Raw genomic sequence first — 7500 nt, 5'->3', positions numbered from 1 at the left:
AGAGAGAGAGAGAGAGAGATTTTTAAAAAAATATCGTAGTGTTCCACTTTTCAAATGTCATTAATTTTTTTAATACAGAAGTGAACAGAAATAATAAATTATTTATACTGACATACAGTGAGTGTGTTTATGGATACGAGAGAGAGAGAGAGAGAGAGAGAGAGAGAGAGAGAGAGAGAGACCTTACAGACCTTACACCTTACAAGGTGTAAGGTCTGTAAGGTCTCTTACCTTACAGACCTTACAAATCGTTCGGGTTGCCCCAGGTCCCTCAGTGTGAGGCACCTTTGATGTCTACCAGACAGAGAGAGAGAGAGAGAGAGAGAGAGAGAGAGAGAGAGAGAGAGAGAGAGAGAGAGAGAGAGAGAAGAAGGAATTTGTCTTCATAAAGTGTAAATGACTTGTCATAAAATAGTCATAAACGTCCCGACGGCGCTAAGACTTCATCAAACGTTTCCTGCTGCTGTAAAGGACAGCAAATACTCTCCCTATAAACACCTTGGGGATTTCACTGCCATAAAGACTCTTGTACTTCCTATTTTTACATTCCGAAGTTTAATTTGGGAAGTTTGGAAGAAGTAATTCCAGGGGAGACGAAGCGTTCTTGAATGATATGCTTTTTGCTTCTTTTAACAGCGATACTTTTAGTTTTCTGTAAAAAAAAAACTATAGTGCCGGCTTTGTCTGACCGTCTGCACTTTTTTCTGTCCGCCCTCAGATCTCAAAAACTACTGAGGCTAGAGGGCTACAGACTAGTATGTTGATCATCCACCCTATAATCATCACACATACCAAATTGCAGCCCTCTAGCCTCATTAGTTTTTATTTGATTTAAGGTTAAAGTTAGCCATAATCGTGCTTTTGGCAACGATATAGGATTGGCCACCACCAGGACGCCGTTAAAGTTTCATGGGTCGCGGCTCATATAGCATTATAACGAGACCATCGAAAGTTAGATTCACTTTGCGGTGGCCTTGATTGCACGCTGTAGCGGTGTACAGAAAGCTCCAATGCGCCGAAGAAACTTCGACGCATTTTTAAGTCGTTTGGTTTTATGTATACTTGTGTGAATATACTATTAGTATAAGAAGTACAGTACATATTCATATACCGATATGGGTTGATAATGAACGAAAACCTTATGCAGAATACTTCCACAATATTAATCACTTTATATACATAAACAGGTAACTTCACTGGTAGCAGATTGAACCCTCTTTAAACAACCCATTTGGGGCGCATCCGCCCAGGACATCCTCTCCTACTCTCTCCTGGCTCTTAGGAATCATACAAACTTTCAGTAAAATTATTGTCGTCCAGTCTTCACGCGTGATCATACGATTTAAAAAAACATTAAAACCCATCCAGTCACCCAAGCTATACCTACAACTTCTATATATTTAACCATTTCGCACGCTTTCAGTTATTGTTGTTGAACTTATAAAAATACACCAATCAATAACTAGGGTTTCAGATTTTAGTTTACTACAGCCACTGAAAGATATATCTTCGGCCACTGAAAGATATATCTTCAAGTACTGAAGCATAATCCGAGGCTGAGTATTTTACTTGTATACTGAATAAAAAAAAGATATGGTAAAAACTATAAGCGTTTTAAAAACATGCCAAAGATCTTCACAGCGATTCTGATATCTTTCAACCATCTGAATGTGAGTAAACTTTTAAGAGTTTAAATTAGGGAAAATATTTGACTACCATCACACCAAGGCATTTTCCTGACACTAAATCATCAGAGGGAGAAAGAGAGAGAGAGAGAGAGAGAGAGAGAGAGAGAGAGAGAGAGAGAGAGAGAGAGAGAGAGAGAGAGAGAGAGAGAGAGAGAGAGAGAGAGAGAGAGAGAGAGAGAGAGGAAAGAAAGTTGATGAAAGTATAAAGAAGGTTAAGATTCTTTTAGGACTTTCGGTAAGTAGCTGGAAGAGGATTTCGCGAAGGAGGTCTGAATGAGCCTCAAAGAAAGAAATTCATTTGAATTGACAATTGGTAACGAAAGTAAAATGGAATTTAAAAGAATTTTTATTTTAACTGGTTTCAACGGATGGATTTTATCAGTAAATATGATATTCGTCATCCCAGTAAGTAAGTAAAATCTGAATACACATATTTTTATTTAACTGGTTTCAGTGGATGAATTTTATCAGTAAATATGATATTCGTCATCCTAGTAAGCACTAATTTACTTGGAATCCGAACCGTATCCCGCATAAGAGTAACGTAAATGGATGAGATTGTAAAAAAAAAAAAAACTAGCAGATACATGAAGTGAATACCATACAGATTAATTGTGGCAATAGTTTTAGAATAATAGAATTTCTTATTAGAACACCTGTTTACAAAAGTTTTGCTTTCAATTTCTAGAAGAGAATACGAAAAGAATTCACGAATCAAAACTAACACATAAAAAAATATAGAGAGAGAGAAATCGGAAAATCTACACAAGACAACTATGCAAAACTAAAGACGAATGGCAGGTATACACAAAAGGAGGCGAACAGAAAGCTGCGGTAAGGTTGGTGAAGACAAAAAGTGATAGGAAATAGGATAAGACAGCTGGGGAGACGAGCTGATGAATGATAAAGCAGCGGAGGAAATGAGAGGAAATGCAGTGCAATGTTGAAGAAGGAGATGAGTGTTTGCTTGTTTCTGCTTGCATGTGTCTGTCTATGCAGTCATTGCATGCTGACGACTTGCAATTTTCAAAAGAATATTATTATGGAGCATTGACACACGAACAAATATTGGTAAGACTTGCAATTTTGAAAAGAATCTTATTATGGAGCATTTAAACACGAACAAATATTGGTAAGACTTGCAGTTTTCACAAGAATATTATTATGGAACATTCACACACGAACAAATATTGATGAGACTAACTGTTACTTGTCCCCCCTTTTTTTTGTCTTTCATTTTAAATCATTCAATAGATGTATGAAAAGTATGCGGTATGAGGAAGGTTAGAGAACGCAGAGGGAAATTTCACAAAATATTTTAACTAACGTAAGTTATCCTCTCAAACTAAACAACGTTGGGTAACTGTAAAATGGAGATAAATGATACATTATCCTTTTAAACAATTAAATCACTTGGCATATATATATATATATATATATATATATATATATATATATATATATATATATATATATATATATATATATATATATATATATACATACATACACACACAAAATACAATCAACAGTTACAAACATACTGCCTGAAATTCTACAATACTCTCACCGTAATCTTTCCCCCCGGCAGATATAACAATACCCACTCAGTTATGCCTTATGAAAGTACCTTTGTATTATTTTCTTAAACCACCAACAACCCTTCAGAACACGGTATAACGGCCCTTAAGAACTTCTAATAGTCGGGTATCCATGGTGAAGCTCGTTCCATCTTTCCAAAACCACCTCTGGAAAGTGGATGCCTCGTTTTCCGACGAGGTGATGCGAGACTGCTTATCTAATATGGTCCTCCGGCCTCATAAGAGGCTGTTTTGAGACAGCCTTTGTTCTTTAATGATTATATTTATGACTCTTTTCTCTCTATGTTATGAAAATCTGCGAGGAAGAGAGGCGCCATTTTATGCTGCAAATATTCTTCGTCACGAAAGTATACGTTGGGGGAGAATGATTCAAATATACTTCTGTCTAGACCTGAGATTAAGGAAGACATGTTCACTGCAGGTGGACATGTCATAGACACGTCGCCAACTTATCGCGCACACATCACAAACATGTTGCATACAAGTCTACAACTCATTGGCAGCCCTAACCAGTGCCTCATACGATTATCCAGCATTTGACAAAGCTTCGTTCTCCGAGAAGTGTTGCTGACCTGTTTTCAAATTGTTAATGGTGTGTATGCAACTGGTTGCCGACATGTGGAGGTAGCTTCGGACGAACCTGTAAGAACTGAGTCTCTTTTGCTGGTTGACTGAAATGCATGATTAGCGTAACAGTCCACGAATCGACTCATTTTATATAGTAATTAGTCTTACATTTCATTTTCAGAGTATTTAACAGACGATTTTCTCGTTAAAGGAGCGTTAAATTAAAATATGTCTGAATAAAATTGTAGATGAGTTATATATATCTCCATCAACATGAACCCACGACTGGTATGAAGAAACAAGGAACAAAATTAAAAGGAAAATTTTATCGTGAAAATACGAACTTTCAACATTTGTTTAAAAGCGTCGGATATCTAATTCGAAAGTGAGTTTTGTAAACTGAGAATCAGTACCAGTGCTCACAGAGAGTCAGTGGAAAAATATGCCTAAACAGGCTGTATTTCCTTTACTATTCTACCACTGTACTTCGAAAAACTTAATACTAATATATATATATGGGCTACTATCTCCCCTCAAACATTTACACAACATAAAAATTGCCTTCCGTCATTATCCATGAAACAACCCCACCATTGTATACCTTCAACAGAGACCGGTCAATATTTATCAGTAAGCTTTTGTACAATACATATCCATTCCGTCATTACTCAGAAAACAACCGCGTCATTCCCAACCTTCAATAGACACCGATTATTTCTCAACAAACTTTCATACAACACATATTTCCTTACGACATTACTCAGAAAGCAACCGCACCATTTTAAACCCTCAACAGACACAGTAATTGGCCAACGTTCTCACAGGACGAGACAAGATGCCACTTACCCGCACCAATTTGCCCCGCACGACCCTCATTAGGAGGTTTCGGGCAGGTAATGTCCTCTCTCCTTTATTGATGCCGTGGAAGAGATTCCTCTCCTGAGGTTGTATGAGCTCTCTCCAGTCAGAGGGACGAGTTACTAGAGTTCTCTCCACCTGCAGAAGAGAGAGAAAGAGAGAGTGAGTGTGAGGTTTGTGCTTAGGGTGATCGATCTTTTTTTTTTTTGGAATCAAGCATCTTTTGAAAGGTGACTTGGGTCAAATTGAAGATACTTTAAGTGGTTGGTTAGATTAATAGATCTTGAGGCTCTTGGAGTTTTGTGAAGTAATTAATTCGTATTTAATCGCTGACTTACGGGGGATGTCATTTAAAAGAGTATTTTTGAAAAGAAATGTAATTTTCCACTTTTTTTGCATAGGAAAATAATTTATGGACGAATTCAATTATCACTTTTTCTTCTGAATTATTTTTGTTCGTAAAATTACCAGTGCACTATGTATCTGATAAAATAAAAAAGATTTTCTTGCTTTCAAATGGCTGAGAAAACTATTTAGAAATATTTTTATTCCTACTACTGTGTATATATATATATATATATATATATATATATATATATATATATATATATATATATATATGCGTGTTTGATTGAGTGTATGTTTGTGGGTGTCGGTATACATATACTGAACATCTTCAAATAATTTTTAATATAAACTATAAGCGATGGAATATCACTGATAAGTTCTTGACATGAGTCCGAAGCAAGTGAAAAGGAAAATATTCCTAATAATTATTAGCTCTCAACATTTTTCATTGCAGATTTGTAATTTCTTTTGCGTCTAAAATTTTGAAATGTCGTCATACATACAGTCACGAAGCTGACGATCAATAAAAAAATTTTAAGCAACAAATTGCAAGCACTTTAAGGATATAATGTATCAACGATTTTAACTCTGGATTTCAAATAAATTCCACTCGCAAAACCTGCCATAAATTGTTTTGAAAGATCATAAAATATTTTTTTCAATAAATTACTAATAATTATTTCTTAGGCTCATGAGGTTAGGGCCTTAGGCCATGAAAATGTTAAGCAATAAATTGCGAACGTTTTTGCGGATATAATGTATCGCTGATTTCAACCGTGGATTTCAAATAAATTCCACCAGCGAAACCTGCCATAAAAATTTTTGAGAGGTCATGATATATTTTTTCAATAAATTAATCTTTCTTTCATGATGTATCCTTGACTTCAACTCAGGATTTCCAAAAAATTCCACCAGCAAAACCTGCCATAAATTTTTCTGAGAGGTTATGAAATTTTATTTTAATAAGTTAATAATTCTTTCACAATGTATCATTGATTTCAAATCAGGATTTCCAATAAATTCCACCAGCAAAACCTGCCTTAAATTTTTCTGAGAGGTCATGAAATTTTTTTCAATAAATTAATCATTCCTTCATAATGAATCACTGATTTCAACTCTGCATTTCCAATAAATTTCACTCGCAAGACCTGCCATACATTTTTTGAAAGATCATAAAATTTTTTTTTTTTTTAATAAACTGCTAATAATTATTTCATAGGTTCTTAAGGTCAGGGCTAGAAACTTATGTCCTGAGTCAAATGGCTCCTTCTTGTCTACTTTTCTCCTCCTTCGTCAGATCCAAGAGGAAATATCGAGATAGTTAACTGCTTTTTTCCCTTTACTTCTTATTTCTTCCTAATGAAAACCAATATTCTTTGGAAGCTTGAATTTCAAGTCAATGACCCCTGTGGGCTTGTTCCATACGAATAGGTTTCATCTTCTGAATTAATAATAATAATAATAATAATAATAATAATAATAATAATAATAATAATAAGGTCTATGGGCTTAAGACTCAGAAAACATTAATGCAAAAGAATGAAGAGAAATTGAAATAGACCCATGGAGGATAAAGAAAAAGTGATAATGGTGGGCAGGGAAGGGAATTAGCTCTTTCATTCTAGAATGAGTTCGATAAAGACACGTCCTTTGTAAGTATGATTAAAACCGGATTGAGGGTAAGGCTAAAAAGCACTGTTCGTTAGAGCATATACCCCGTATGTGGGTAGTGCTCTCAGTGCACCTCACATGCTGAACTGTAGGCACTACTAAAGGCTGTTTACAGCTTCTCTTTGGCACCAAGCTGCAACTACATTTTAGCCTTTTACTTTACCTCTATTCCTCTTGCTTTCTTCGATCATGCTGTTCAACTCCTCTAACTCCGTCTTTCCACTGCCTAAAGCACTGAATGGCTGAAAATGCCAGAGTGCTTGGCTTCATAGCTGAATTCTCATAAACCAGTCAGTCAGTCCTTAAAGGGAATAGGTGCATAAAGTCAATATATATCACTTCAATGCGACATTAAGAAGAAATGGTTCTTAGTCTAAACACTTTCTTGCATTCCAGTCAACGTATTGAAAGGAACATTCGTTCAACATCGTTAACATAGTCATAATGTCTCCCACCGTCGTTACCTGCCTTGTGCTTATCGACCGAATGTAAATCAACTAAAAGGAGAGTCGCTGAGAGTCATTGAGTCATTGAGTCATTGAGATATTGGTAAAGCTGTTTGACGGCCACCAAAACAAAACTCATTTGTTCACGACTCCGTCGATAGCACCTTGTAGATACAACTTCGAGATCTGTAGTGATTAGAGAGAGAGAGAGAGAGAGAGAGAGAGAGAGAGAGAGAGAGAGAGAGAATCATCTCACGTTCAAAAATCGCCTTCATGTCACAGCCGTCACTGGCAGTAAAAAGTGTTCTCTCTCTCTCTCTC

At 36.0% G+C, this 7500-nt stretch overlaps 1 long non-coding RNA gene across 1 annotated transcript in view; it reads right to left on the bottom strand.

Annotated features, from left to right (window-relative positions):
- The window catches only part of LOC136826199 (uncharacterized), a 708350-nt gene that overhangs the window by 182276 nt on the left and 518574 nt on the right, over positions 1-7500 (bottom strand). Inside the window, exon 7 of the long non-coding RNA XR_010849539.1 lies at positions 4703-4852. This is a non-coding gene — a long non-coding RNA (uncharacterized lncRNA). The remainder of the gene's footprint in view (positions 1-4702; positions 4853-7500) is intronic.

Source organism: Macrobrachium rosenbergii, chromosome 40 (genome assembly GCF_040412425.1).
Source record: "Macrobrachium rosenbergii isolate ZJJX-2024 chromosome 40, ASM4041242v1, whole genome shotgun sequence".
Classification (NCBI taxonomy): Eukaryota; Metazoa; Arthropoda; class Malacostraca; order Decapoda; family Palaemonidae; genus Macrobrachium; species Macrobrachium rosenbergii.
This window is presented reverse-complemented; position numbering and strand designations above follow the sequence as displayed.